Genomic DNA, 7,708 nt, shown 5'->3' on the forward strand with positions numbered 1-7,708 from the left:
TTTCCAGCCTTTCATTCTGAGGTAGTGTCTATCTTTTTCTCTGAGATGAGTTTCCTGTAAGCAGCAAAATGTTGGGTCTTGTTTGTGAAAAAAGATTTCTTAATGTGCTTTCTCTTACTTACTTCTGAGGAGAAATCATATGAACTTGAATTGTGCAGAACAGGTAGTGTGTTTTCTGGTTAGACTCTTTGTCAACTTGCCACAAATGTAGACCTATCTGAGAAGGGGAAACCACAGTGGGGTAGTGTCTCCATAAGATTAGCCTGTAGGTAAGCATGTGGGGCAGTTCTTTAATTAAAGTTGGAGAGCCCAGCACATTGAGAGGGGTGCCACGTTTTGACAGGTACCCCAGATGCTAAAAGAAATAAGGCTTAGCAAGTTATGGGGAGTAAACCTGTAAGGAGCATTTCTTCACTGTTTCTGCTTAAGTTCCTGCCTTCAGGTTCCTGACTCATGTTCCTAGTCTACCCTCCTTTAATGATGATGGACTGTGATGTGGATGTGTAACTGAAGAGTAGAAAAATACTGACTGCCCTGATTTCTGTTCGGCTGAGTGGCCAATGCTTGGCGTTGGCTGGTCCCAGGACGGAACTTTTAACCTGCCCATCATTTATGCTGTAAAGTGTCTTGTTTTTCAGACACCAGGAGGCCATCCGTACCAGGTCCCCTACATCCTTGTTTGGCAGGATCTGGTCCAGAATCCTCCACCCTGGGTGTGACCCTGGATATCCATGACTCCTTCGGTTGCTGTCTTTATGTCACAACCGAAACCAAATCAGAAGCTGACCGGTCCCTCAGCTCCCCCTCGGATCTATCTCGAGATCGATGATTATCCGTGGATGGAGCCACAGCCACCCCCTTACCCTTTACCTGTTCCTCAGCCTCTCCCTCCTCAGGTTCCCGCGCTGGCGGAACCCGTCCCTACCCCTGAGGGGGACAGGCTGCCAGACTGCGGCGGGGACACAGAACCACAGGGGTCACAGTCCAGATGGAATGGGCCCTGGACCCGACTCCACCATTGCCTTGCCCCTCTGTGCCTATGTTGGTGGCCCTCCTCCGGACCCCAATGAACTTGCTCCCTTGCAGTATTGGCCTTTCTCTTAGGCTGATCTCTACAATTAGAAAACTATCATCCTTCTTTTTCAGAAATCCCTCAGGCTTGACTGGGCTCCTTGAGTCCCTCATGTTTTCACACCAGCCCACTTGGGATGATTGCCAGCAACTCTTGCAGGTCCTCTTCTCCATGGAGGAGAGATAGAGGATCCTGTTGGAGGGCAGAAAGAATGTCCCGGGACCAGATGGTAACCCCCCCACTAATCTCCCCAACCTTGTAGATGCAGTTTTTCCCTTGGCCCGTCCCGACTGGGATTTCAATATGGTGGAAGGTAGTGGAAGGTAGGGAGCATCTCACGGTCTACCACTGGACTTTAGTGGCGGGTCTCAAGGGGGCAGCACAGCAATCCACCAATTTGGCCAAGGTAAGAGAGGTTCTTCAGGGTCCAGTGGAGCCGCCCTGTTTTCTTAGAACTGCTGATGGAGGCTTATAGGAGATATACCTCGTTGGATCCCTCCTCCGAGGGACAGCAAGTGGCTGTAGCTATGGCTTTCATTGGTCAGTCTGCCTCTGATATCAAGAAAAAGTTACAGAGAATGGAGGGGCTCCAAGATTATACTTTACAGGACTTAGTAAAGGAAGCTGAGAAAGTGTATCACAAGAGAGAGAATTGGCTTGATAGCCGCTAGGAAAGAAACTTGACTAAGATTTTGGCCACAGTAGTAGGTAAAGGAAAGTCAGAGAAAGGACAGTCAGGATACCTGGGCAACAGGGCAAGAAGACCTCCAGGAGGACAAAGACTTCAACTTGAAAAAAAAATCAATGTGCTTACTGTAAAGAGAAGGGACATTGGGCCATAGAATGCCCCAAAAAGAGACAGAGAGGACCTAAAGTGCTGGCCCTCGAAGAAGATTAGGGGAGTAGGGCTCAGTCCCCCTCCCCGAGCCTAGGGTGACGCTCTCTGTGGAGGGGACTCCTGCTAATTTTTTAGTAGACATGGGAGCAGAACATTCAGTCTTGACCAAATCATTAGGACAATTAGGAAAACAGAAAACAATGGTTATAGGAGCCACTGGTCACAAATTTTACCCTTGGACTACCAAGCACACTCTAGATGTTGGAAAAGGACAAGTAACTCACTCCTTCCTTGTTATTCCTGAGTGCCCACCCCCCCCTACTCAGAAGAGATCTACTAACCAAATTAAAAGCTCAAGTTCAATTCACTGTCAAGGGACCCCAGGTCACCTGGGAGGGTGCCCCAGTAGCTTGCTTGGTTTTGCACCTAGAAGAGGAGTACCACCTCCATGAGCAGAATCCCAAGTAGTTACCAGCATCCGAATGGATGTCTGCTTTCTCTGGAGTTTGGGATGAACAGGCAGGAACAGGATTAGCCAAACAGGTGCCACTGGTTGTGGTGGAGCTAAAGGCTGATGCCTCTCCCATCTCAGTCAAACAGTATCCTATGAGTAGGGAGGCTAAAGAAGGTATCTGGCCACATACCCAGAGACTGTTACAACAGGGGATTTTAGTGCCTTGCCAATCTCCTTGGAATACCCCTCTCCTGACTGTGCACATGCCCAGGACTAATGACTATCGACCCGGACAAGACTTGAGAGAAGTTAATAAAAGGGTACAAGACATTCACCCTACTGTTCCCAATCCTTACAACCTATTAAGCTCCCTCCCATCAGAGTGGACTTGGTACACTGTCCTAGACTTGAAAGATGCCTTTTTCTGCCTCCAATTGCTCCCCATGCTTTGGAAAGTATTGTGCTACAGCCCCCCGACCACTGGATGACAAACGCCCGGATGACACACTACCAGAGCTTGTTGTTAAATGACCGGATAACTTTTGCTCCGCCTGTTATCCTCAACCCTGCCACCCTGCTCCCTGAAGTGGATGACTCCACCCCAGTGCACAGATGCGCTGACATCCTGGCCGAAGAGATCAGAACCAGAAAGGACCTGACTGATCAACCTTGGCCAGGTGTACCTAACTGGTACACGGATGGTAGCAGCTTCCTGGTAGAAGGAAAAAGGAGAGCAGGAGCAGCGGTGGTGGATGGAAAGCAGGTAATTTGGGCCAGCAGTTCACCAGAAGGAACTTCAGCGCAGAAAGCAGAACTCCAGGCGTTGACCCAAGCACTTGAACTGGCAGAAGATAAGGCCATCAATATCTACACTGATAGCCAATATGCCTTTGCCACAGCCCACATACATGGGGCCATCTACAGGCAGAGGGGGCTGCTCACATCAGCAGGGAAGGAAATTAAAAATAAGGAGGAAATCTTGGCTCTCCTAGAGGCTAGGTCGCTATTGTCCACTGTCCTGGGCACCAAAAGAGCAGTGACCCGGTAGCAAAAGGGAACCAGATGGCTGACTGGGCAGCAAAACAGGCAGCTCAGGGGGCAGTCACTCTGGCCGTTGAGGCCATTGATGAACCCCACGGCACCCCAGAAGTTAGTTTTGAATATACCCCCAAAGACTATGACATAATTGAAGACATGGGAGATCTAGGACTGGCTCAGGGGTTCAGCCATCATGGTGTAGCAAAAACTAAAGAAGAAAAAATTATTGTCCTACAAAAAAGGGAGGGCATATGTAGAATGCATCCATCAGTTGACTCATCTGGGAGCAAAGAAGTTATGTGACTTGATTCAATCTTCCAACTATTATGTGATCAAACTGCATTCCATTGCTGAGCAAGTTGCAAAAACTTGTAAGGCTTGTGCTCTGACCAATGTGGCACACCCCTTCAATGAACCAGGGAAAAGACTGAGAGGTGACCCACCAGGGGCTTACTGGGAAATAGATTTCACTGAAATTAAGCCAGGGAAGTATGGTAACAAATATCTTCTAGTTTTTATAGACACCTTTTCAGGATGGCTAGAGGCTTTCCCTATTAAATCAGAAACAGCTCAGGTGGTAACTAAGAAAATTCTTGAAGAGATCCTGCCTAGATTTGGGGTTCCCAAGGTAATCGGATCAGACAACAGGCCCGCTTTTGTTGCCCAGGTAATTCAGGAATTGGCAACACAACTGGGGACTAATTGGAAATTACATTGTGCTTACAGGCCCCAGAGCTCAGGACAGGTAGAAAGAATGAATAGGATCCTAAAAGAGACCCTTACTAAATTAGCCATTGAGACCAGCGGTCGGGACTGGGTGACTCACCTTCCCTTTGTGCTTCTCAGGATCTGAAACACTCCTGGACATTTTGGCCTGACACCCTATGAGATTCTGCATGGGGGACCGCCCCCCCCCTTAACTGACTCAGGTGGGATATTGGATCCCAACACTGACCTTTCCTCATCCTCTGCTCTGTTTACCCACTTAAAGGCCTTAGAACACAGATCTGGAACCAGATCAAAGAAGCCTACACACCAGGGACCATAGCAGTGCCCCACAGGTTCCAGGTCAGAGACTCAGTCTTGGTCAGATGACATCGCACTGGCACGCTTGAGCCCCGGTGGGAAGGACCTTATCTGGTGCTGTTGACTGCCCCCAAGGCAGTGAAGGTAGACCGGATTGCTGCCTGGATCCACACCTCCCAGGTAAAGAAAGCACCAAACCAAGATGAGGGTGACTGGACAGTGGCAGCCACTGAAAATCCTCTTAAGCTGTGCCTTCGCCATAGCCCCAACCTTGGGTAGTAATCCTCATGCTCCCATGACCCTGACATGGGAAGTCATCTCTCAAGCTGGAGATACTGTATGGAGTACTTCAAAGGTAGCCCCCCTCCCTTATACATGGTGGCCCCCTCTGCTCCCTAAAATCTGTGCCTTGATGGCTGGATTAGACACTTGGGATATCCCTGCAGAGTCACATGAAACGGCGCCCCAGGGCAAGGTAATCTACCAGAAGCGTCATATAACCAGGGGGTAAATTCCCATGGGCAGTACATTGCAGATGTACCAGGCGGTAGTAGTGAGTCTAAACAAAGGAGGTGCCATCAGGAGCCCTTTTATGTCTGTTCCAGAGATAGAAAAAGTAAAAAAAAAAGAGGCTTGCCGGTGCGGGAGCAGAGGGCTTCTTCTGTAGTCAGTGGGGATGTGAAACCACTGGTACCACTTATTGGCACCCTTCCTCTAGCTGGGATCTTATTGTAGTGTCTAGACGAAATAAGGGCCATGATTCTTTAAACATCACTTTTACTCAGAAAGGAAAAGAGGTAAAAAAGATTGGATAACGGGGAGGCAGTGGGGCCTAAGATTTTATTTGACAGGGATGGACCCTGGATTCACTTTTAAGGTTTGGCTAAAGATTAAAAGTCCTCCAGCCCAGTCAGTGGGGCCTAACCCCATCTTAGTTAAAAGGCCTCAGAGACCCCCTCCAAGACCTACCCTCCCTGGGCCTACTTTAGGTGGCCCTAATGATGCTTACACTCCTTCCCTAGATCTAGCCCCAACCACTCCCTCGTCCCCAGACATGGAGAATCACCTGTTTAGCCTGGTACAGGGGGCATTCCTGGTCCTCAACCATACTAATCCCAACATTACTCAGTCTTGCTAGCTGTGCTATGCCTCTAGCCCCCCCACCCCCATTATGAGGGAATCTCCCAAGTCAGGACCTATAATAAAACTGCAGACCATTCTCAATGCCCTTGGGGGGAAAACAGAAAACTGACTCTGGCAGCTGTCTCAGGGAACGAACTTTGCTTGGGTCAAGTGCCACATGGCAGATGGCATCTCTGTAATCAGACCCAACATATCCAGTTTTCCAAAAGTGGTCAGTACCTAGTGCCCTCCTTAGACACAGTGTGGGCTTGCAACACTGGTCTCACTCCCTGTGTATCTACTTTTGTTTTTAATACTTCTGAAGATTACTGTATTCTAGTTCAGCTTGTCCCTAGGCTCCTGTACCATGATGACAACTCTTTTGTCGATGAATTCGACCATTGAGTCGGCCATAAGCGAGAGTCCATTACCATGACTTTGGCGGTCCTCCTGGGTCTAGGGGTGGCGGCTGGGATTGGGACAGGTACAACCGCCTTAATTCAGACCCCTAGATACTTTGATGAATTGCGAACTTCCATGGACACTGATCTGAGGGCCATAGAGCAGTCCATAACTAAACTAGAAGAATCCTTGACCTCCCTGTCAGAGGTAGTATTGCAAAATAGGAGAGGGTTAGACCTCCTTTTCCTCAAAGAAGGAGGACTTTGGGCAGCCCTAAAAGAAGAGTGTTACTTCTATGTAGACAATTCTGGAGTAATTAACGATTCTATGTCTAAACTCAGGGACCGTTTGACAAGCCCAGAAGAGAAAGAGAAGATAGACAGAGCTGGTTTGAAAATTGGTTTAATAAGTCTCCTTGGTTTACCACCCTTGTTTCTACCTTTGCCAGTCCCCTAATCATTCTTTTGCTTTTGCTCACTTTTGGACCTTGCATTCTTAATAAGTTAGTGGCTTTTGTAAAAGACAGGGTTAATGCTGTACAGGTAATGGTGCTCCAACAACAGTACCAGACTTTGCTGAAAAAAGAAGAGGGGTCGCTCTAAGATTAGAGCTACTCACAAGAAGAGTGGGGAAATGAAGAGTAGAAAAATACTGACTGCCCTGAGAACATGGGCCCCGGCCTCCTGCCAGGTGGCCTAATTACCCAGAACTTTTGAGAAAAACAACCACAGAATGTTTCAATGTCCCAGTTGCCTTGAAGTAAATATCCGCCCCCAGACTTCCCCTATTCCCTCTCCGATCCTCCCCCTGGTTTGTGGTTTTTGCCTTTATAAGCCTGCTGAAAAATAGGGTCAGGGTCGAACTCCTCTACCCCTGCATGGTGTATGAGTCTCGGCCCCATCATGCTGGTTTGAGCTCTTGTCACTTCTTCTCCCTGTTAATAAACTTCCTCGTGTGATTACAGCAAGTTCGGTCTCAGTGTCTCGCTGGGTGTGCGCTATTCCTGAGACTTGAGTAAGGGTCTCCCTTCGGGGGTCTTTCATAACCAAAAAAAAAAAAAGAAAATTGGTTCACCCTACCCAAGTGGCTTTTCAGTGGTGTTGATTTATCACAGCAATAGTTTACATAAGACAGATCATTAAATTGAAAATTATGAATACAATGTGTTTATATGAAGACTAATTTCTCTCCTTTAATTTCTCCTCTATAACCCCTTCACCACATTTCCTTCCCTACTTCATGTCTTCATGTCTTTTGTGGGGTTGTGTTGTTGTTTGTTTTGTTTTGAGTTTACAGAAGCAATTTAGTGCTGTATTCACATACATAGATTTAGGACCATCTACTTGAACATTCACAGCTGTTCATTTCCCATATCACAGAAAAGAAGTGTCTCTTTGTGGGGAGCGGGTGTGGCAGCAGTCCCAAAGGTGCCAGGGACTGCAGCTAAGTCATATGACTTGCACCTGACTTCCTCATATAAACCACAAAGATCGTGAGAGCTGCGCAGGTGTACCAGGTTACTGGCAAAGCCATTTTGGTGGAGATATGCCCCTGCTGCCCTGATGAGCTGAAGCTGTGTGCCTGGTGAGGTGATGTGGCCTGCTGTGAGTGGATGGGAACTGATAGTATATAAGAGTGAGAGGCCCAGGGCTTGGGGTCTTTCGCCTACACAGTCAATGCTCTCCCAATAAACGTGTGCAGAAGGATCCTATTGTGGTGTCTTTCTTGCTGGCGAGTCAGGCGTCCCACAAATGGT

The 7,708-nt window shown here is 48.1% G+C and overlaps 1 pseudogene; it reads left to right on the forward strand.

Annotated features, from left to right (window-relative positions):
- The first annotated feature begins 2,050 nt into the window (after window positions 1–2,050).
- LOC110310067 lies at window positions 2,051–2,852 on the forward strand (annotated as a pseudogene).
- Window positions 2,853–7,708: the final 4,856 nt, after the last annotated feature.

The sequence above is a fragment of the Mus caroli genome, chromosome 15, assembly GCF_900094665.2.
Source record: "Mus caroli chromosome 15, CAROLI_EIJ_v1.1, whole genome shotgun sequence".
Lineage (NCBI taxonomy): Eukaryota > Metazoa > Chordata > Mammalia > Rodentia > Muridae > Mus > Mus caroli.